The sequence below is a fragment of the Bos mutus genome, unplaced genomic scaffold (genome assembly GCF_027580195.1).
Source record: "Bos mutus isolate GX-2022 unplaced genomic scaffold, NWIPB_WYAK_1.1 CTG385, whole genome shotgun sequence".
Lineage (NCBI taxonomy): Eukaryota > Metazoa > Chordata > Mammalia > Artiodactyla > Bovidae > Bos > Bos mutus.
In genome coordinates, this window is record NW_027219871.1 from 40,813 (window position 1) to 65,102 (window position 24,290).

Below are 24,290 nucleotides of genomic sequence, written 5' to 3' on the forward strand. Positions count from 1 at the left end.
CACCATGTCTCTAAATTTTATCCATACTGTTGAGTATATCAGATACTCATTCCTTTTTTTGTTGTTCAGTGGTATTCCTTTGCTTGGATATACCAAGTTTCCTTACCCTTCACCTGATAATGGACATTCCAGTTTTTCCAGTCCTGGTTGTCGTGAATAAAGTTGCTTTGAACATTCTTTACACAGGAGATTTTGTGCATATTTGTTTCCCCTTCTCTTGGAAAAATATCTAGGTGAAGAATTACTCAAGCAAGGTATATGCTCAAGTTCATAAAACCCACCAAAGCATTTTCCAAAGCAGTTGTTATCAGTTTATATCCCCACCAATATTGTGTGAAAGTTGTGATTTTTTTTTACATCTTTGCCAAGATTGAGTGTTTTTTTGTCTTTTTAATTTTAACCATGCTAGGAATAGTGGTCTCACACTGTGGTTTCAGTATTCATTTCTCTAATAGCTAATCATATAGAGCACACTTTTATGTGCTTTATTGGACATGAATATATCTTCCTTTCTGAACTATCTGCTCAAATCTATTATATCTTTTAATCAAGGCATAGAGGCCTGGGAAAAAAACTTCAGATATTCCCCTGAGAAAAACCTTTTACACCCATATTGTTGAAATTCCTTAGTTTAATTTGCATCCTTAGTTGAAATTCTTTGTTCCCATCCTCCCAATGCTTAGAGTAAAAAATCCCCCATAGAGTTCTTTTTGATGCCAATATTTTACTCAAGCCCCATATTTAATTAGTTAGGAATGCACGTTCTCTTGTTTGTTAAGTCTGGACCTTGCTCTTCACAATCCTACCCTTTCCTGTTCTCTAAATGAGATTGGATAAAAGTGGAGAACAACCTAAATGAGACCCTCAGCTCCTTCAAGATCTTAGGTTCCAGACAATCTCAAGGTGGTGGGGTTAGCCTGTCCTTTGCACTTATTCCCTGGCTCTACCCTCAACTTCAGCTTTTTTCCAGGCCTGTCCTGGAAGCTCAGGGACACATCTGAGGCCTGTTTGGGCTGCTCCTCTGAGTCAGGAACCCCACACATCCCTGTTCAGCTGGCAGAGAAGCTTCAGGCAGTGCTTTTTGGGATTTGTCAGGATCCCCTTAGGTATAGGTGCCCAGGGGTCCAAGAACTGAGTCTGTGGTTCCCTTGGTGCCCTTAGCTGTTCCCAGTCCTATAGGGGAAAGGGCAACCACTCCCTTTATCCTGTCTAGAAGGGATGCCAAAGTGTCCTCCAAGGCAGGAAGAGAATGAATCCTGTTCTCTGAATGGGTGGGGAAAGAGGGAGATAGATCAAAGAGGGAAGGGAAGTATCAGGAAATTTCCTGATTAAGCTGTTATGACATCTGCCTCACCTGGAACTGTCATTCCAGTCTCTGGTGTGGCTGACAGAGTCAATTCCTGTCCCATTTTGAGCCAAAGCAGAACAACACTGACCTTGACAACAGGATGTTCCTGTTCCTGCCTTGGGGGATAAGGGGTGAATTTTTTTAGTTTGAATAATTGAGGCAATTTATTATACGAAGAAAAGCTACTGCTAGGAACTTCCCTGGTGGTCCAGCAGTTAAGAATCCACCTGCCAGTGCAGGGGACATGGGTTCGATCCCTAATCTGGAAAGATCCCACATGCTGTCAGGCCCATAGCATGAAAGAGTAACCCGGCTGCCAGCAACTACAGAAAGCCCCAGCACAGCAACGAAGACCCAGTGTAGCAATGAAAACCCAGAGCATCAATAAATAAATACCTGGGTTTTTTTTTTTTTTTTTTAAGGAAAATCAACTGATGGGGGAAAAAAGAATACCCCTCAACCAGCTTTTATTTTTAACTTCATGTCAAAAACTCCTTAAGAGGAAAAAACCTTAATATCTTTCAACAAAGGAAATGCTTTCTGCTCATGGTCTTTTGCTATGTGGAAAACGTGGGAACTTTTCAGATACTACCTTTCTCTGAAAACTGACTCTTCCTCATTGTTAAAATCCCCACTTCATGACCTGCTAAGCAGGAAAATTAAGCAGGCAAATAAAACGAAGTTTAATTTCTAATAGTTGAAATTAAACTGCCCTTTTGAAAATAATCTCAGAAAAGAGGGAGAGATCCTGTGACCTGAAATCTGCACTGACTTTTCCAGGATCTTCAGGCAGGTCGAGAGCCCCTAGCGGTTCTTGAACAGTCTGGTGGCCAGAGCTTCAACTGAATTCAGTATAGGCCTAGAAAGTTTGATCGGCCTGCGTTGATGTTCCGTGCCAAAGAGCCAAAAGCCCTAAAGCAGAGCCTCTGTTACAATACCTGCTAAAACGTGAAAATGGGATTAAACAACAGGACTCTAAAAGTCGACTGGCAACACCACAGCTGCAGGACCGGGGCTCCCACAGTCCCACCCCCAGGACTCTGCGGGGAGGGTAGGGGGAAGCGCAGCGGGGAAAGGGCTTGCGAGGAAGGAGCCCGCGGGTCAGGCGCTTCGAAGCAGAGGGAGGGCGAGAAGAGCAAGTCCTGCGGCTCCCGGGTGGGTTCGAAACATCGATCATTTCCGAGAGCGCCGAAAAGGCCGACTGAACAGGGTGGCGCCGGCGCTGGTCCACAGCACGGGAGGAGCGGCGTTTACACTGCTGGGCAACCGGGTCACCCTGGTCTCAAACAAAGCCAAACTTCAGCTTCCTGGAGCTGAAGCGTCCACAGAGGCGACCCCCGCCCTCGGGTGCATAGCAGCACAACTGGAGACTCTGCACTGGGTGTGGGATCCGGAAGTCAGACTCTGGGGTGCCCGAGGGGCCCGGTTTCGGGGGAGGGAAGGAGCCCTAAAGCAGAGGCTCTTGGGAGCCGCAGTCTCCTCGCCTGAGACTGGTGGTTCCAGGTTCATTCTTCAATTTGAAAGACTGGTGACCAAGAGAGTGCCGGTAGGACTTGAGGTTTCGGTGGACATAGAGTCAAGTTCCCACACAGCCATCGTTTCTGTAGTGTAGTGGTTATCACGTTCGCCTCACACGCGAAAGGTCCCCGGTTCGAAACCGGGCAGGAACAGACTTGCTGTTTTCCTGAGATTTACATTCCCATTCAAGAAATTAAAAAGGGGGGCAGAAGGTGTGGCAGTAGTGGGTTCTCTTAAATTTTCCTTGGCCCAAGAAACATGGGAGGAGTTCCTTGCCTCCTGAAAGCCCCATCGGCCCTAGAATCAGTCCTGGTTTCTCCGCTCTGAGTCACACTGCAGACCAAGCCATAGTCAGTGAATCCAAGGAGGGCACAGGACAAGAGTGACTTCAGGATGCCTTTACCTTCTGAAATCCCCGCACCTTCTCATCTGGGGCCTAGTCTCTACCGCTGGCACCTACTATGTCTCTGAAAACCAAGAAGTTTATTCCTTGTGAAGACTTGGCTTTCCCTCACCCCAGCACACGTGAGAGACACCGAATTTGAGTCACAGAACAAAAGAACGAATTCAACTCTACACCGCCGGCTGGAGCCAAAGACGCAGGATGAAGAGCGTCAGGCTCTGCGGATTGAGGAAAAGCAACCGGTCCTCGTGCCACTATCAGGAGAGGCCAAGAAGTTCATTGGAAGTAGGTCAGAGATCAGGGAGTAGATGGACCCGCTCATCACTCACTGAGAGCCAAGTGGCCCATGCTTGACAAGGAAACATGTTTAGAAGGAGAGCGTTACCTCTCACCAACCCTGGATTCCAGGTCTTCCCCCATGATCTGCCGCGCCTGCCCTGTCTGCACCTTGGATGACGCCAACTTCCTTGGGCTCAGACCAAGAGTAGTATCTGACGCAAGGCTTTCCTCAGACCCCACATCCCGTTAGGACTTCGTGTTTGCTTCTCGGTCCATGTGGACTTTGGTCTACACAGGCCCTCTTGTTCTAGACTCTGGATTTGTGTAAACGACTTTCCTGATAAAGGCGGGAAATCAGTGGAACGCTCGGCTCCCTCACCCTGAAGCTCGGATGAGGATGGTGGGGGCGTTGGGTGGCCGTTGGGCTCAGTGCTGGGCGGCTTCCCTCTTCTGGGCCCGGCCTCATGGGCAGGGGCAGGGCCCGGTCCCCTCAGCGCGCTCGCCTCGCAGGCTCAGGAGCCCCGCGCCTTCCCTTGCGGCTGCAGGGAGCCATGTGTCTGTGGTCCCTCGGGTGCCTGTTGTCCCTCCACCCCGTCCGGGAAACGACGACCGCCCCCTGGTCCAGTCGACGTGAGACGGCAACGCCGCCGCCGGAGGCGACAGAAAGTTGGCGAATCCGTTCCTCTGGCTGGACTTGGAAGGTGAAAACTAGGACCTGCAGGGGAGGAAAACAGGGGAAAGCTCATGAAATGTCCTGATCTAAAGCTGTTTTGAAGTCCGCCTCTTTGGGGACTCAGGCTCCAGCGCTGGTGAGGATACTGCCGCGCGGTCGCACCCTCGATTGCACTCGGAGTCCACGCGGAACCAGGCGGAGCCCCGCGACCTGGGGGCCGGTGCGCACGCGGCCCGCGCCTTCCCCGGAGTAGGAGCCCCTGACCGGAAGAAAACGCGGTGACCGCCGCACCAAGAAAATGAGAAAACCACTGCCGGAGAAAACGGCACATGCACCTCCAAACTTGTTACCCTTCTAAAGGAAACCAGAGACAGACAGACAACTTTGCATTAAAGTCTTTCAGCAAAAAGAAACTCTGCCTGCTTGTGAGGTGAACACGAAAACCCCTCCCGACAACTGTTTTCTGGGAAAACCGCCTTTATCTCTCTCTCCTCCTAGGTTAAAATTTGAGCTCCAAGACCTGTTGGAAAATATTATAAAAGGCAAATAAAAGGCGTTTCAGACATTGTAAAAGGGAAAACAAAGCTGTCCTTCAAGCAGAATCTCAAGCACAGTAAGTGAGGGATGAATCACCACGAGAGCTGTGTGGACAGAGCCTGGCTCCTCAGCGGCCTTATGCAGAGACTGACTGCAAGCAAACTCAGTACAGGCTGGGAGGCCCGACCCGCGTTCATGTTCGGTATTTCCAAACACACAAAAGACCTGAGCCGTCAGCCTTTGCTGCGCTTCCTGCTAAAACGTGAAAATGTGACGAAAGTCTTGGACTTAAACTTGATGACTAGAATAAGCTACAGAGGCAGGAACCTGAGGAATCACCTTTCCCAGGGATGACCCTGGAGAAGCGAGGTTGCGAAAGGGCTGCGACGAAAGAGCACGCGGGTCAGGCGCATCGGAACAGAGGGGAGGGCGGGTCCTCGGATTCCCGGGTGGCTTTAAAGCATGGATCATTTCCGAAAGCGGAGCCCACTGACCGCCGGCGCCGTGAAAAAGGCCACCGAGGCGAGGGTCTGCAGCCCGTAAGGGGCTGTGTCCTTGTTGCTGGGCATCGGGGTGGTCTGGGTCTGAGAGGCACCTAAAGCCCCAGGCTCCTTCGGCTTCTGGGAACTGGGGAGTCAGAGAGGGCGACCCCTCCTTTCCGGTGCGTAGCTGTACTCTAGTTGCAGGATCCCGAGGCTAAAACTGTCGGGGATCCCCGGGGGCCTCGCTTCAGGAGAAGCGAGGAGCCCTAAAGCAGAGCCTTTCAGAAGCCACAGTCTCCTTATCTAAGGGATAGCCTGTACTTCCAGGATCCCCTTCCTTTGAAAATTTCTGATGGCCCTTGTGGTCAAACATAGAATTCTTGGGTATGTCATTAGAAATATATTCCCGTGTGGTTTCCGTAGTGTAGTGGTTATCACGTTCGCCTAACACGCGAAAGGTCCCCGGTTCGAAACCGGGCGGAAACAACCTTACTTTTTCCCAGAGTTGTATACATTTTAAACGCAAAAAAGATGTCAGCGGCGTGGAGTGAGAGACCTCGAAAGCAGCTGCATTTTCCATCCCCAATAAACAGGAGTTCCGTGACAGCCTGAAAGCTTGCTCCGCACTACAAACCAAGCCTCCTTCGTCTGAGTCACTGTGGACACCAGGGCACAACCAGCTACTCCAAGGAGGGCACAGAACAAAACCTTTACCTCCGGAAATCCCCTCAGCTCCTCTGGCGCCTACATTTTCTCTACACCCTGACACATATTATGGCTCTGAAAACCAAGAAGTTCATCCGTCTGAAGCACACTTGGCTTTTTCCCACCTCAGCACCCTTGGTTTGCATGAAAGAACAATAGAAACCGAACTGACTCTTCACTGGGGGCTGGAGCCAAAGACTGGTAGAAAAGAACTCTGCTCAACTGAGCTGTCCGGGCACGAAAAGGTGCCCAAACACGTGCCATTAGCAGGAGAGGCACCTGAGCCAGGTCAGAGATCAGGAAGTAGAGCGATCCATCCATCACCCTGTGAGAGCCAGTCAGCACCTGACTCATAAGGACAGCAGAGGTTCAGAAGGACAGCTTGACCTTGGCTCTGATGCACACAGCGCTAAAGCTAGACCAGGATGGAACCCAGCCTGTTACCTTTCAGCCTGGCCCCAGAGCCCAAAATATGGCCCAGGAGAGGAGAGGGGAAGGGTAATGAACAGCCGGGCAGGAGCCGGGAGACTTGCGCAGCTTTGTTCAACCCTGGGCCGCTGGGAATCGCCCCCTTTTCTGCTCTCAGCATCTGTGGAATATAATATTTACTTTAGTTTTTACGTGGAGATGCTAAATAAGACACTTTGTGAGGTTCCCTGGTGGTCTAGTGGCTAGGATTTGGGGCTTTCACCACCACAGACTGGGTTTGATTCCGTTTTGCTGGCATTCTGATTTGTAGTTTGTATTGATTCCACTGTGTCTGTGTTCATTCCACTCTGTCCCTCCCCAAAATAAGGTACTGATACAGCTTCTAGGTTGAGAATTCCAGTGGATAACACCCAAGGAGTTTTTTGTTGAAATTTCTCACTTAAATGTAATTCTGAAGAAAAAAACCAAAAAGTTTAGTTTCACTTTATCATAGAAACAAATTAGTATGTGCCTAGTATGCTAGTATAATAATTCAAGTTGATAATAAGGATAAATCTCAAATATTTTAACACTATAGAAAATTATAATAATTGATGTGTGATCATACAGAAAATGTTGTACTTCTAGAGAAGACTCCTTGCATGCATCACACCAGTTTAGTAATTTAGGTCTAAAAACTACTTTGTTTTCCAAATATTGTAATAATATGGAAAATATTGGTAGCATAGTATTCTAGTTTGCACAAGTCTTGGGTTTATTTTCTCTTCAAAATTCTAATAACACTGTACTGGCCTAAATTTTCTATACTGGTTTTACTTGTTTATCAAAATTTTTTTAATCCAATAAATATTTACATCTATGAAATTTAAAATTATGTGTTCCAGTAAATTAAGTATACCATATATGCTAAATAGAGATTGATATTATAATTCTAGAAATCATAGTCACTTAATTATTCTACTTACAATTTGGCGTATCATTTACTGTATGATTCCAACATACATTTCTCTATGTCAGATCAACTTTTGATGTTAAGGTCTATTTTATCTTTGAAGTCTTTGACTGATATTAAATTGATTGATGTGTGATCTTTGCCTGTATAATGTATAACTGAGATAGAAATGAGAACCGCTGTTTTACTTCAATGCTGCCTCCTATGTTTCTAGATTATAGAATGGCCATATGTGAACAGGTTAAGAGGAGGCTTAGGTACCTTTTATAAGGAGGTTAGTGACTGTGTCCATCAATGTCACTGTAAGAATTGTGGAACACATGGAATGTCTGCTCCAGGAAGTGAGGTGCTATCACTGAAAGCCTGCTGTTTCCTTAAAGTCCTTGTTTATGTAATAATACTTAAAAAAAAAAAAAAAAAAAGATTTTAGTTCTTGGTTTCTTGCCTTCTACATCTGAAGTCATCCATCTTACTGTTATCATCTTCATTGTTCTTCTCTTATCTCCATCACTGCTAGAACCCTAGGCCGAGATGAGCAGATTAGCCTGGAAAAAACACACTGCCAGGAACCAGTTCTGCTCCCACTATACTGTCCCCTTTTGATCCTCCAGATGTGGACTCACCAGGGCAGAGACCTTGAGTTGACTCAAAATGCAGCATTTCTCTCCCCCTCCCCCCACAGCAGAGCCTGGCATCTAATAATTGCCTGAGTAGTGCTCAGTGATTAAAAGCAATCTAGTGCAATGGTGAAAGGAAAGATGAAAAGGAGAAGAAATTGGGTTGATTTGGGGAGACCTAGAGTATGAGGGACAGAGAATGACAGACAGACAAAGATACTCACAGAGAGTAGAGAGAATCTCCAAGAGTTAGGTTTACTTTGTGAGACCCTAAGAGCTCATGGTCATAGCAAACACTGCATCATTTCTCTCCCTGGGGGAGGGGGAACTAAAAAGCCTAAACTGAGCGCCGAAGAATTGATGCTTTTGAACTGTGGTGTTGGAGAAGACTCTTGAGAGTCCCTTGGACTGCAAGGAGATCCTACCAGTCCATTCTGAAGGAGATCAGCCCTGGGATTTCTTTGGAAGGAATGATGCTAAAGCTGAAACTCCAGTACTTTGGCCACCTCATGCAAAGAGTTGACTCTTTGGAAAAGACTCTGATGCTGGGAGGGATTGGGGGCAGGAGGAGAAGGGGACGACAGAGGATGAGATGGCTGGATGGCATCACCGACTCGATGGACGTGAGTCTGAGTGAACTCCAGGAGTTCGTGATGGACAGGGAGACCTGGCGTGCTGCAATTCATGGGGTCGCAAAGAGTGAGACACGACTGAGCGACTGAACTGAACTGAACTGAACTGAAGAGCTCATGAGTGCTCATGAGATTCAACAGAAGAACTCAGGGAAGGTCGACTAATAACTCTTGGTACCAGGTCTGCACAAGATGGATTGTCAGGTGCAGAATCCTATTGGTCCCAACAATTGTCTCAAATGGGATAATTTTTGCAGAAACAGCCAAACACTGTCAAGGAATCACATAGAGACAGTGATTGGCATGTTAAGGTAGGCTTAAATAAGAGGTCAGCCAGTTATTAAATGTGCACATCCAGATGGCAAAAATATATTCATGAAGAAAAGGGAAGAATAAATGTCTGAGACCAATGTTTTCCCCCTCTTATCAGTAAATTTAGTGTGAAGCAATTCGGAGTCACTCTGATCAGTCTTCTCTGGACTTGAATAAGTAGGTCACCACCGAATTAATTAGAGTTATTGGAAGGCTTTCTAGAAACATCTTGGAAGTTTAGCTGCTGAACATATGCAACAGGGTGATGTCCACTTGGACTTTTGTTGTACCTCTAGCTTAGTTGAATCAGGAGGGTACCACTTCCCTTGTTAGAGTATCTTATAGACATATCTCATGTTTGTCATGATGACAAGATATGAAGAAAAAATCTGTTTCATGGAGTTGGAAAAATGGGAATACAAATTGGCATACCTGCTATTGAAATCAAACTAAGAACACTTAAAATCCCTTCAGCTTCTTACAAAGGTGGAGTGAAAAAATCAGATTTACCCTCCAGCCTGAAATCAGATCTCACTCTCCCCTTCTTGCTTGCTCCCAAAGGAAAAATAAAGGAAATTATATAATATCAGTTTCTAGAAACAGAAAATCAGGCAAAAGGGGACAGCGGCCTCTGAGAGATGAGAAATAAGGTGAGTCCTGCCATTGGCCCATGTTAATGCTTTCAGAGAGTGTCCAGGTTGGGCAAGAGAAGGGGGATTCAAGACCAACTCTTTGGATTGTTGAGTTTTGCTGAGTTTTGCTGGAGAGCAAGGCAGCCAGGGTTCAGAGAACAAAGGTCCAGTGATGAGAAAGCGATCCAGTGATACAAAAAAGCCTCCCGTAAGTAGTAAGCAGAGTTCTGACAAGAGTAGGCTTGTGGAGAAATGCCTCAGACAAAGAAAAGAAATTTTGAACAAGATCATAGAACAGTGCTTAAAGTTCATCTAGGATAGACGATTGTACACACTGTTGCCAGTCAGACTGGACTTCTGATATAACTCATGAACCTTGGAGAAGACCACAGCTCTAGAATAGTCAGCCCTTGAATGACCTACCAAAAAAAATCATGAAGCAAAATCCAAAGAGATCAAACTGTTTACAAGTCACTTAACTGTACCCCAAAATAAAACTCAAGGTAATTCATAGAAATACCAAAATACTAGTACTAATACCAAAAAACTAGCCAGAAGGGAAATTTTGATGCTGTCCAGCATCCAAACAACAACAAAATGCCAGGCATGCAAAGAGGCAGGAAAATATGATGCAAAAGAAAGAATATAATTAAGCAATCAAAACTGAGCCAGAATTGACATGATGTAAAACTCAGTAGAGAGGACTTTAAACAGCTACCATGACTATGTTACATATGATCAAAAAGTTCATTAGAAATGTGGAACACAAAATGGCATAAAAGCAAACTTTAGAGATGAAAATTATAACATCTGTGAGTCAACAACAGACTAGACATTGTAGGAAAAGGTTAGGGAATACTAAGCCTTGAACAACTGAAAACATCCAAAATGAAATGCCAGTAATTAAAAAAAGAAAAAAGAACATAGCACCACTGGAAGGTAGAGCAACTTTAAAAGGCCTAATATAGGAGTGGTTGGAGTCTCTGAAAATCCAGGAGAAATTTTTTGAAGAAAGAAAACTTGAGGAAACACAATAGAAAATACTCCAATCATAATGAAAGTTATGAACCCACCAATCAAAAGAGCCAAATGAACTGTGAGCACAAGAAACAGGAAGAAAACCATGCCCAGTCCCATTATAATTAAACTGCTCTAATCCACTGAAAATGAAAACAAAACAAAACAAAACAAAAAACACACAATGCAGCCAGACAGAAAAGACACAGCACATTCTGAAAACAAAAATAAAGTTTGTGTCAGATTTCTCATCAAAAGAAATGGAAGTGAGAAATAGTGAAGCAACATTTTTAAAGGACTGAGAGTGGAAAAAGTCAGGGTGGAAGTCTATGCTTGCTGCTGCTGCTAAGTCACTTCAGTCGTGTCCGACTCTGTGTGACCCCATGGACCGCAGCCCAACCAGGCTTCTCCATCCATGGGATTTTCCAGGCAAGAGTACTGGAGTGGGGTGCCATTGCCTTCTCCAGTCTATGCTTACTCCCTGCCAAAAAAAAACACAAACCCTGAAATATAAGTTGAATGATGACATTTATAGACATACACAGGCTGAAAGATTTCATTACCAGCATGTTCACACAGCAAGAGAAGTTAAAGGAATCCTTCAGGAAGGAAGGGAACTCACATCGGATGGAATGCCTGATGGACACCAAGGAAATGAAAGAAAAGAGACATGGCATATGCATGGGAAAATATGTGCTTTTTTATTATCAATTAAATCTCTTAAAAAATATGGAACAATTTAAGGAAAAGTAACAACCTTGAATTTGGGGGTCATAACATATGCAAAGTAAAATACCAGACAACAAAAGCATAAGGGCAGGCAGGCGAGAAATGTGAGGAGGTGTCCCTCCCTGGAAGGCAGACTGCACTGAATTACAGATGTATGTATGCTGTCACACCTAAAACAATTGCTGAAATAACAAGATATTTATAACCAATAAGTCAACAAAGACAAGAAAAAGGAATCACATACAAAACCATGTAAAGGCTGCTGCTGCTGCTGCTAAGTCACTTCAGTCGTGTCCGACTCTGTGCAACCCCATAGACGGCAGCCCACCAGGCTCCCCCGTCCCTGGGATTCTCCAGGCAAGAACACTGGAGTGGGTTGCCATTTCCTTCTCCAATGCATGAAAGTGAAAAGTGAAAGTGAAGTCGCTCAGTCGTGTCCGACTCTTGGCGACCCCATGGACTGCAGCCTACCAGGCTCCTCCGTCCATGGGATTTTCCAGGCAAGAGACTGGAGTGGGGTGCCATTGCCTTCTCCAGTGTAAAGGCTGCGATAGAGTAATTACTCTTCCAGGATTCTACCCTGTCCTCATGTGTACAAGAATGATAACTGTCAGAGGAAAAGCATAGAACCAAACCGCAGAAGTACATGGAAGGGGTTAAATAGAAACTACAACAGTGGGAAAACTTCATTGGTAAAAGGAGTTTACAGGGTAAAGAAGATAAGCCTACTCTTTCATGAATTACAGGATTCCCAGTGACCTGCTTTTTCCTCCAGAGAGGGTGAAGGAATGTCCTTGTGTGTATGTGTGTGTGTGTACAAGACACAGAGGGCAGTTGGGTAGTGGGTTTGGGAGAGGATGCGCGAACTAGAAACAATCGTTCATTATTTACTTTCTAAAAGAGTGACACGCGTCCCTGGGTGGGCTCGAACCACCAACCTTTCGGTTAACAGCCGAACGCGCTCACCGATTGCGCCACAGAGACACAAGAGGACGCTGGTCTTTATTCTCACCGAAAGCAAGCCTAACTACCAAGCTAGGCGGAGCCACCTGTCTCTCACATGACAGTAGCTTCTGCTCCAAGCCTCGGACAACCATGGAAAAGGAGTCCACTCCGCGCGTTGGATCCCGTGGGGAAGCCGGGCGATGCCGAAGGCAGAAGGGCAGCCGAGCGTCTCCGCCCCTCCTTGCTCCTCTCCCGTTTCAGATGCAGCGCCGGGAGACGCCCCGAGCCTGAGCCGAGGGGGACCCGAGGGAAGCTGAACATCCGGTGGGCTCAGTGATGGCTCCTTGTTTGCTACGCCTTTACTCAACCACCTGCGCCGCTGGGCAGCGGTTTAGTAGGTGAGATCCGTGTGGCCGCAGCTGGAAAGAGATCAGATCCCAAGAGGAAGAGTGAAAAGCAGGGAGAACAAAAAAAAAGGCATGAATGAAACAAAGAGACCTCCCAGAAAGCCTGTGAGGAGATTGGGACCAGATCCTGAGAGAGAAAAATTACTTTTATAAAGTAGCAAAATAGGGAGGGAGAATCGGAGAAAACATCAAAGAGAGAAAAGCACGAACTTCTGTAAGTGTGCATGAACAAAACAGCAAAAACAGTGTGGTACATTTATGTGGAGACCTGTCTGTGCAGTTAGGACTGCAGTCATACAGGTCTGTGGTGCATTGTGCTTGTATAGCGTAAGTGCTGCATTGTAGCGGCAGCAACCTCGGCTCCGATCCAGGCTATAGCAAGGTAGTGTCTATAACCTGTCTTTCCATTTGCCTTTTTTCTTTTTTTTAGTTGACTTATAGTTGATTTACAATGTTCTGTTAGTTTCAGGTGTACAACAAAGTGATTCAGTTATACATACATACATGTCTATTTTTTTTCAGATTCATTTTCCTTGTACATTACTACAAAATATTGAGGATAGTTCCCTGTGCTATACAGTAGGTCCTTGTTGGTTATCTATTTTATATATAGCATGTGTATATGTTAATCCCAAACTCCTAATTTATCCCTCCCTCTTTTTCCCTTTAGTAACCATAATGTTTTCTAAGTCTGCAGGGCCATCTGTTTTGTATATAAGTTCGTTTGTATCATTTTTGGTTTTGTGTCTTATATTCCTCATATAAGCAATATCATATGAAATTTGTCTTTGGCTTACTTCAGTTAGTGTGACAATCTCTAGGTCCATTCATGTTGCTGCAGTTGGCATTATTTCATTCTTTTTTACATCTAAGTACTATTCCAACTCTTTGCTTTTAATTCCAGCACCAGCTATGTCCCTTAGCAGTGGTGGGAGAGCAGAGTTTGCCGCTGGCCTTGCAGTGATATACAGTGAGACGAGGAGTAAATCCCAAAGCGCACAAATCTACTGGTCAAAGCAAAACCTAGGACGATTACCTGTCTCACTGTTAAGCAGAACACAGCCCCAAAGTTGAAATATCACCTCTCAAGAAGACTTGTCTATAGTTTGCACTAATAAAATAACATGGTCATTGCTGGCTTTTTCTGGTAAAGCTATTTCTTTTTTGCTTTGGTTTTAAATTTTTTTTTTATTTTTAATTGAAGGATAATTGCTTTACAATATTGTGTTGGTTTCTGCCATATATCAACATGAATCAGTCATATGTATACATATGTCTGATTGATCACTCTTGATCCTCCCTCAAGTTTCCTCAGTACCATCTTTCTAGATTCCATATATATGTGTTCATATACAGTATTTGTTTTTCTCTTACTGAGAGTGAAGATATTTCTGACATCAGTGAGGGCTTTATTTACACTAAAGGAGAACAAGGATTTAATGGCTTTACAATAAATACAAACTAGTCCTCACAGTCTATCTACAACTTGTCTCCAGTCACCATTCACTGATTTTTATGGAAACCGTAAATCATTGAACTATATTTTACATAGTGTAAAAAGTACACACCTTTAGTTCATAGGCAGTTTGCTGACTTTGGGCAAATGTAGTCATCACCTGAATCAAGTTATAGAAGATTCCCACCATCCTAGAAAGTCATTTGAGCCCCATTTCAAGGCAATCCCTACACTAGATTGATTGCTAATTATTATTGTGATGTCTATTGCAATAGTGTACTGTTGCTTGCTCTTGAAATTTAGATGAATGAATGTACATTTTTTGGTAACTTCTATTTCATGCAAAATTTTGTTCACTAAATACATTCATATTATTATGCATATCACATTAATTTTGGTATTATTGGAGTAATTCCGGTGGGGATTTTCTGGTGTTAATTGGTGTTCTTGATGAATATTCTTAGTGTTTTGATGAATATTCCATAACAGACTTTTTGTGTACGTGTACATCCACAGAAGTTCTGCAGTTGCTGGGTCATGAAGTCAAAGATTAACTTTAACTTTATTAGAAATTGCCAACAGTCTTCCAAAATGATGTCAAACCAACTACTACAGATGCAATTGCTCCAAATTTGTCAGCATTTGATAAATGAATTATTTTAAATATAGTCATGCTGGAGGGCGGAGAAGGCAATGGCATCCCACTCCAGTACTCTTGCCTGGAAAATCCCATGGATGGAGGACCCTGGTAGGCTGCAGTCCATGGGGTCGCGAAGAGTCGGACACGACTGAGCTTCACTTTCACTTTTCACTTTCATGCATTGGAGGAGGCAATGGCAACCCACTCCAGTGTTCTTGCCTGGAGAATCCCAGGGATGGGGGAGCCTGGTGGGCTGCCATCTCTGGGGTCGCACACGGTTGGACACGACTGAAGTGGCTTAGCAGCAACAGCAGCAGCAGTATGCTGGAGGGTGTGTAATGATATCTCCTTATAGTATTACTGTTTATTTCCCTAATGAGTAAAATTATCAAGAATATTTTGTTACAACTCCTGGTCATTAAAACATCTACCTTTGTGATCCAGGAAGACCCTGGCTTAGGTTTCCCAGGAAAAGAAAAAGCAGTGCTGTGATCTATCCCCATGGTGCAGACGGATCCTCCAAAGTATCTCTGGTAGACAGAGACCCAAGTTAGAGTTGTTCCCAGAGGCCACTGTCTCACATTCAATGACTGGCCCAGCAAAAGCAGATGCTGCCGCCCTCCCAGGTTTTTGTCATCTCCCCCCACTTGTCAGTTGAGCAGGGTGGAATATATTTTTAAAATATTCTCTTTCAATCTATAAATTCACATTCATTTCCCTGAGTAATTGGAATTTCCAATTTGTCTCACTACCACAAGGAAAAACCTGTTATTGGTGACATAAGCAGACAGTTCCTGTAAAAATCAACACCAGAATATCAATGCTCAGGCCTGGGGCATCTCCGGGTGATCCAGATACATGCCCTGACTCTCCAGTTGCTGCTGTTTGGAATCCCTGTGGTCTCTACCAGGCAGTGGGAACGTTTTCCCTTTTCTCTTGGACACTTGCTCAGAAGACCTGTTAGGACAAATGTTATGTCCATTGTAGGGCAAGAGGTGAGAGAGGGAGTAGGGGTGGTAGATGAGGGGTGGGGGGGTGTGGACCAAGCCTGCAGAGGCAGCAGTGGAAGAGACAGCACAGTGACTGTGGGTGTGTGTGGGTCTGGAAGAGCTGCTGAAAGGCAGTCAGTCTGGGGGGTGAGCGTATGTGCTCTGCCTGTGTGGGGAGGAGCAGGAAGACTGGGAGATCTTTGCTAGAATTACTTTGCAGAGAGGGATTTGGTAAGGGTGGAGGGGAGGAGGGTGGCCCTGAAGAAAGATGGTGGCTCATGGGGTACCTAGCAGCAGAGATACCGTGATCTTGAAAGGGCTTAAACCAGGGCAAAGCCTTGTCCATTGCCTTCGTGTGGTGCTGAATTCTGTGATTTTCTTACTACTGGGAAACTCGACTTCAGAATTTCTGCTTGATGATCCCTAGATAGTAAAATGTGTATATTCATTTAGGTGAGTTTGAAGAAAGGACAAGCTTAAACTGTGGAGTGGCCATCAGAATAGATTAGAGTAGCAAGGGATGGATAGGCATTACCCGGAAAATGTATCAAAGGGCCTCATCCAAGTGTATCATCCACACTTGGCTAATAAAAATTTTCTACATCTTGATCCTGGTAATTATTTCACATCAAATAGCTGTTCATTTGTGCATCTTGTTCTGTGATTACACACCTTAATAATTTCCTTTTTGGATAGAATTGGCGGTCACATTTCAGAGAACCCAGTGTAGACCATTACGGCGTTTAAGAAAAGAAAAAAACAAGGAGATGCCAGGTGTAACCTAATGCCGTGACTCGGATTCGAACCGAGGTTGCTGCGGCCACAACGCAGAGTACTAACCACTATACGATCACGGCGCGCCACACTCAAAGCTACAACAATGAGTTTTGATCTGTGTTATTTGACTTAAAATGATTCCAATCATTGCGCTGCTTTATTCTTGGAAACTGTAGGTATTCTTTTTCTCTCCTGCATCTCCAATGCCTGCTTTCCCTCTCTTCCTATCAATCCTGATACAGGATGAGAAAACGAAACCAAACCGAAAACCAATTCTCACCTCCCCAGATCTGGCACGCTCTTTCTAAGAAGTCTGGTTGTCTTCGTTCCCACCTCGCCAGCTTCTTTCCTGGCTCTTCGCGTTTGTCCCTTGCCGACCTTGCCCACCCCCTGGTTCCAGCTCTTGCCCCACCAACTGCGGCCGGTCAGAGCGAGGGCAGCGCCGGTTGCGCAGACGGCCGGGTGAAGGCGGAGCAAAGAAATGAAAGAACCATTACGAGACCAGCAGGCGTTCAGCTTCCCTTGGGCCCCCTCGGCTCAGGCCCGGAGCATCTCCGGGGCGCTGCTTCTGCGGCGGGGACGCTCGGCTGCACTTCTGCCTTCTGAATCGCCCGACGCCCGGCTTGCTCACGGCTTCTCCTGTTGTCCGAGGCTTGGATCCGGCGCCGCCCTCCAGGGAAAAGCGGGTGGCTCCGCCTGGCGTGGAAGGAGTGATCGCTCATCCATGGGGATGAGAAGAACCTGATGTACGCCTATCTCTGTGGCGGAATCGGTTCGCGCGTTTGGTTGCTAAGCAAGAGATTTGGTGGTTGAAACCTACACAGGGACGCCTTGCCTGTGCGCACCTGTAAGTACTCAAAGGCTTTGTGGTTGTTTCTACTCCTCGCATCCTTTCCGGGAAAGGCCAAAAAAGCCTCTTCTACAATCATCCTCCAGCTCCGAGAATGAGTGCAACTGTATCTCTTCACGTTCCTCCTTCACTGTGCATGTAATAAACCCCATAACTCACCGTTGTTTTTAAAAATTTGTCCCATATTTCCAAAGAGATTTAAATTAAAAATCTTGTATTTTTTCCCAGGCAGATGCTGTCTCTCTTTTCCTTCATCCCTGTGTGTACATCTAGATTTCCACCTGGTGGTGTTCTTCCTGGAGGGCTACTGTAACATTACTTGAAATGTGGGTCTGTTGGTGATGAAGACTTTCACCATTTGTATGTCTGTAAAGCCATGAAATTTCCTTGGAAGGAAAGTTATGACCAACCTAGATAGCATATTCAAAAGCAGACACATTACTTTGCCAACAAAGGTCCATCTAGTCAAGGCTATGGTTTTTCCAGTGGTCATGTATGGATGTAAGAGTTGGACTGTGAAGAAAGCTGAGCACCGAAGAATTGATGCTTTTGACCTGTGGTGTTGGAGAAGACTCTTGAGAGTCCCCTGGACTGCAAGGAGATCCTACCAGTCCATTCTGAAGGAGATCAGCCCTGGGATTTCTTTGGAAGGAATGATGCTAAAGCTGAAACTCCAGTACTTTGGCCACCTCATGAGAAGAGTTGACTCATTGGAAAAGACCCTGATGCTGGGAGGGATTGGGGGCAGGAGGAGAAGGGGATGACAGAGGATGAGATGGCTGGATGGCATCACTGACTCGATGGACATGAGTCTGGGTGAACTCCGGGAGCTGGTGATGGACAGGGAGGCCTGGCGTGCTGTGATTCATGGGGTCACAAACAGTCGGACACGACTGAGTGATTGAACTGAACTGAAATGTCATTATTCACCTTCATTTTGAAAGACTTTTGGGAGTGGGTAGTGATAGAATTCCACCTTGACTTTTTAGGCTTCAGTCCTTTAAAGAGGTTGCTCCACTGTCTTATTACTTCTATGCTTCTTTCTTTTTAAAATTGTTGTTGAATGTGTTACGATATTGTTTCTGTTTCTTTTCTTTTTTTCTTTTGCCATAAGGCATGTAGGATCTTAGCTCCCCAACCAGGGATCCAACCCACAACAAGGACCATCAAGGAAGTTCCTCACTTACATGCTTATGATGAGAAACCTGATATCTTTATTTTTGCTTCTGTAGATACTGGTCTTTTTCCTCTGGTCTCTTGGGGATTGTATTCTTTTTCAAAGGCTTTGACCACTTTAATTATGATGTGACTAGATATGGTTTTTTCATACTGTTGTGCTCATTTATTTTGTTCATTTGGCTCCCTGGATCGGTGGGCTTATAATCTTTACTACAATTGGAATTATCTGACATTGTTCCTCCAAAAACTATTTCTTGTCCCTGGGTATTTTCAGAAACATTAACCACCTATGTATCATTTCTTTTAATGTTGCCCTACCATTAAGTGACACTGTTTTCATTAAAACTATTCTATTTTGGCATGAGTTTCCTTTTGGAAACAACTGTCCTTGACTTTGTGTTCCCTAATTTTGCTTTTTTTTTTTTTTTTGCAATGTCTAATCTGCTGTTCAATTGTCTCGGATGTTATAGTTTTCATCTCTGACATTTGATTTTTGGCCATTTCTGTATATTCCACGGTTCTAGTTAACTTTTGAGATATATGCACACAGTCACAATAACTGTTTAAAGTCTTCTCTGCTGATTTTTATATTGTGTCGGTTCTGGTTCAGTTTTGGTTGATTAATTGATTCATTCATTCATTAGGAGACTTCCTCCCTATCTGTTGTTTTCCTGCCTCTTTGCATGACTGTCATTCTTTGGTAGGAGGCCAGACATGATCAAAATTTCCCTTTCTGGACACTGGCTATTTTGATATTTTTTATAAATCTTCTTGAGTTTTACTCTGGGGTACAGTTGAGTGACTTGTAAATGGTTAGATTCCTTTGGATCTTGTTTTCCTGATTTTTTTAGGTAGGTCAGTCTTGTGCTAATTATTCCCATCACTGTAAAAAGTTTCCTGACCAATGGTCAATGAACTACAAGTAGTCCAGTCTGTCTGGGGGGATCATACAGTGTCTGTCCTGTATGAGCACCAGGCATTGTTCCAGGATCTTTTTAAAAGTTTCTTTCCTTGGTCACAGGTACTTTCCTCATAACGATACCCTAATCATTACTCTGCTGAGTACTTGAGTGAAACCCTTTCATATCCCTGGATTCTCTCTCTCTCCCCCACTCACTCTTTCTCTTATCACTGGACCTTTTTTTTTTTTTAAATCTTTCTTTCTTATTATTTACTTTTATTGGCGAATTGTTGCTTTATGATGTTATGTTAGTTTCTACTATACAGCAAAGGGAGTCAGCTATACATATACACATATCCCCTCTTTTTAGGACTTCCTTTCCATTTATGTAGCCACAGAACGTCAAGAGTTTCCTATACTACACATTGGATTCTCATTAGGTATCTATTTTATACATAGTATCAATAGTATATATACGTAAATTCCAATCTTCCAATACTAGCCCCCCTTTACCCTTTGATACCCAAACATGTATTTTCTACATCTGTGTCTCTACTTCTGCTTTGCAAATAAGGATCACTGGATCTTTGTCCTGTGAACTCTAGATGCCTTACTCTCCACCAAGACTCAGCTTCATTTTCACAGTCCAAGGAGTTGACCTCAAATCCCTCTCCTGGTGCCCAGCCTGGGAAGTCTCTGAAAGCAGTAAGCTGGGCCCAGTGGCAGAACTCATCTTGTTTATTTCTCATCTCTCAAGGCTTCTGTCCTTTGCTGCCTGATTTTCAGTGTCTTGGAAACCAGTATTTCATGTATTTTTTATTTTTTTTCCTTTGGGAGTAGCGAAAAGAGGGAGAGTGAGATTTAGGCAGGAGGATTTAAATCAGATTTAAATCTGATTCCTGACACTGAACCTTTGCCAGAAACTGAAGGCATCTCTTTATGTTCTTAATTTTATTCAATAGTTGTACTAATTTATATTCCAATGTATTTTTCCAACTCAAAGAATGAGTCTTTTTCTTCATGGTCTTGCCATCACAACAAACTTTCTATATATGAATCTATTTTTCTGATAAGGGGAGTAGTGACCTACTGACTCAGCTTAATGGGAGGTACAATGGAAGGACAATGTGGGCATTACCCAGAGATAGTATATTGCACATGTTCAGCAGCTAAACTTCCAAGATGTTTGGAAAGTATTTCAATACCTATAATTGTTTTCAGTGGTGACCTACATAATTGAGTCCAATGAAAACCAGTCCGAATAACTCTGGAAAGCTTCTTGCAGAGCAGCTTATTGATTAAAGAGAAAACAAAACAAAATCCACTGGTCCCAGACATGTATTCTCTTCCCTCGCCTTTATAAGTTGCATTTTTGCTTTGGTGGGATGCACACAATCTAATGAGGGGGTCTCCCTCCAATATCATTTGCATGGCCATGACTGTCTTCATAAGACACCTTGACAGTACATGGCTAAATCTGCAAAAATTATCTTATTTGAGACAAATTGTTGCAACTGACAGAATCCTGCACCTGATGATACATCTTGTGCAAAACTGGATCCTTATAGAGTTATTGGTTCACCTTCCGATTCCTCTGTTGAAGTTCATGAGGAAACAGGAGCTCTTTGGATTTTCTGTACTCAATCTAGGATGTCTCTGGGTTCTAGGACATTTCTCTCTGCCTCTCTCTCTCTCCCTCTTGGAGTGTGTGCCCTTCTGTTTCTCTCTGTCCCTTATACTCTAAGCTGCTGTGGATATTGCTCACTTTCTCTCCTCCTTGTCAGTTTTCTGGGACTGTGCATTAGGATTCCTTTAATAAGCAAGCACTTACTAGGTGCTCACCAGGTACCAGGCCCCTCTCCAGGAAAACCACTGTATCAGGGGCAAAGTCAAGGTCCCAATTCTTGCTGCACCCATACTGGGAGGCATCAAAAGAAGAATCACACACACACACACACACACACACACAAAATCACAGTGGGAGCACAATCTGTCATGTCCTTTCCAGGTTCATCCATCTTCCAGGGCCTAAGGGCCCCAGCAGTGAGTAAAATAAGAATTTCATAGCATGTGAAAATGGTTGACTTGAGATCTACAAGGCAAGTAACCAAGAATTGAGATTTAAATACAGTCTCTTAATCTGTTAACCTATGACCATTCTATAATCTATAAAAATATGAGGCAGCATTATATTAAAACAGTATTTTATTATTTCTACCTTAATTAGAAGTTTTTCAGACAAAGATTATACATTAATTAAACCAATGTAACATCAGTCAAAGAACTTAAAGTTAACAATAGATCTTACAACCACAAATTGAGCTGAACTGTAACAGAGAAATGCAAATTGGAATCACATATTAGATGATACTTAAAACACTTACCCCTAAATTTTAAGTGGAATAATTAAGGCAATATGATTTCTAAAATTATAAGACTCAGTCTTCATTGCAAAGATATTATGTGGTATATTTAATATACTGGACACATAATTTTAAATTTTATAAATGTAAATACTTTTTGGAATTCAAATTTGCTTAAGGGAAACTAAAACCAACATAGGAAATTTAAGTACCTCTCTTTCATGAGGATTTTGAATAGAAAATAAATCTAAGACTTGTAAAAACTAGAATACTATTCCACCAATATTTTCCACATTGTTAGAAAATCTGAAAGTCAACATGAAGTAGTCTTTAGACCGAAATTATGAAACCAGTATGATGCATACAAGGAGTCATCTCTGGTATTATACATGACAAACATTTTCTATGCAATTAATTATACACCAATTATTAGAATTCTCTAAAGTGTTAACAGTATTTTGATATTCATCCTTATTATCAACTTGCTTTTTTTTTTCTTGTACCTAGGATGGAGAGCACTAATTTATCTAAAGCTAAGCCTTTTTTATATTCCTGAGTTACATTTCAGCAAAACAGAAGGTTCAAGGAAAAGAAAACAAACCCACATGGTTTCTATCCACTGAAATCCTGGAAATAGAAGGTGGATCACTACCCCACTTTGGAGAGAGGCAGCATATGTGTGGTAAAGCAGGATGCCTCTGTGCTTGAATTCAGACTGGACCTGAGACTGGGTCAAGGCCAGAACAACACAAGACTAAGCATTATTATCCTGGGGCAGCACCCCACCAGACAGCAATCACACAATAGTTTTGGAACGCTCTTGAGGATACTCCCCCTCCCTTTGACATGTTTCCCATCTGCTTCTCTCTTCCTCCAAGCACAGAGAAGGATTCTTCCCTCTGTGTCCTGACAGAACACTTTATGCTCCCTGCAGGGCACAGGGAGCCAGGACAAGAGCTGCACTGCCTTGATGGGTTTCTAGCAAAGGAGTGTGGAAATCCCATGGACAGAGGAGCCTGGTGGGCTATGGTCCAGGGGTCGCAAAGAGTCAGACAGGACTGAGCGACTGACCAGGAACATGAGGTGAATCTACTGCTCAGACTAACCGAAGATGCCACTGCTGACCAAGGCAATCATCAAGGGGCCAGAGGGCAGCCGGTGCTGTGGAGGGAGGGAGATGGAAGCCTAGAAAGGTTCCTGCAATCACAGGGCAAGACTGGCCTGCACTTGGGAAATAGTCAAATAAAACACTGCCTGTAGCCTCTCTGTATCCTAAAGAGGATGGATTCCAGGTTCCTGAAGGGGCAAGAGGGTCCTCTTCCAGAGGACAAAGCTATCCCTGATCTTCAAAATCACGTCCCACAGAAGTTAACTTTGAGAGGGATGCCAAAGGAAAGAAGCAATCCCGTGGTATCAGCAAGTTACTATCAAGTGGTGTCATAATTCTTATATGAGGAGAGAGTGTGATAGCAAATGTGGGAAAATGTTAACTGTGCACTTAGGTACAAAATATATGATATTAGTATTCTTGCAAGTTTTCAGTATATTACAAAAGGTTCTTGTTTTTAATGAATTTTTGGAAACTCGAGTCCCAGATTCTCCTTGGATAAAAACTCTGTAAGACTCCGGGTTTGTAACATGCCAGGAGAAAAGAGTGGAGATGTTCGCTGACCAGCCCAGGCTGTTCATGGTATCTCACCTCTAACAGTCAGCCTGAGGTCAAGGCCCCCTAAACCCTGACTTAGTGGCATTCAGAAACTCAGTGCAGAAGCTCTTCTTCATTGGACCCTGAAGCAAAAGACAATTCCAATCTTGGTAGAAAGAGGATAACTCCTACGAGTGCAGGAACTAGACCCCAGCTGCAGCTATGAAAGCGCCAAATCCTATCCACCAGACCACCAGTTCTAGATCACCATGACAGAGATAGTATGGACCTAACAGAAGCAGAAGATATTAAGAAGAAGTGGGAAGAATCCACATAAGAATTGTTCAAAAAAGATCTTCATGACCCAGATAACCACTTGTATGATCACTCACCTAGAGCCAGACATCCTAGAGTAGAAAGTCAAGTAGGCCTTAGGAAGCATCACTATGAACAAAGCTAGTGGAGGTGATGGAATTCCAGCTGGACTACTTCAAATCCTAGAAGATGATGCTGTTAAAGTGCTGCACTCAATATGCCAGCAAATTTGGAAAACTCAGCAGTGGCCACAGGACTGGAAAAGCTCTGTTTTCATTCAAGTACGAAAGAAAGGCAATGCCAAAGAATGTTCAAACTACTGGACAATTGCACTCATCTCACACTAGCAAAGTAATGCTCAAAATTCTCCAAGCCAGAGAATTGAACTGAACTGCAGGCAAGAAGTCTAATCGAGTGATATTATTATACTATGGCTGTAGGTGGAAGTCCTGGATTATTTTCAGTGCGTGGGAGGAGGGGGATGGGACTAGGGTGGGCTGGAGGGAAGTGTGGATTCCTGTTCACATCACAGATTGGTTGTGTCATATGTAGATATCT

At 44.0% G+C, this 24,290-nt stretch overlaps 4 non-coding genes across 4 annotated transcripts; 2 read left to right on the plus strand and 2 right to left on the minus strand.

Annotated features, from left to right (window-relative positions):
• The first annotated feature begins 2,945 nt into the window (after positions 1 to 2,945).
• TRNAV-CAC (transfer RNA valine (anticodon CAC)) lies at positions 2,946 to 3,018 on the plus strand. The gene has a single exon. It is a non-coding gene; the product is annotated as a tRNA-Val (tRNA).
• A 2,635-nt stretch (positions 3,019 to 5,653) lies between these two features.
• On the plus strand, positions 5,654 to 5,726 carry TRNAV-AAC (transfer RNA valine (anticodon AAC)). Its single transcript has one exon. It is a non-coding gene; the product is annotated as a tRNA-Val (tRNA).
• Positions 5,727 to 12,175: 6,449 nt separating this feature from the next.
• TRNAN-GUU (transfer RNA asparagine (anticodon GUU)) lies at positions 12,176 to 12,249 on the minus strand. Its single transcript has one exon. It is a non-coding gene; the product is annotated as a tRNA-Asn (tRNA).
• A 4,238-nt stretch (positions 12,250 to 16,487) lies between these two features.
• TRNAH-GUG (transfer RNA histidin (anticodon GUG)) lies at positions 16,488 to 16,559 on the minus strand. Its single transcript has one exon. It is a non-coding gene; the product is annotated as a tRNA-His (tRNA).
• Between the last annotated feature and the right edge of the window lie 7,731 nt (positions 16,560 to 24,290).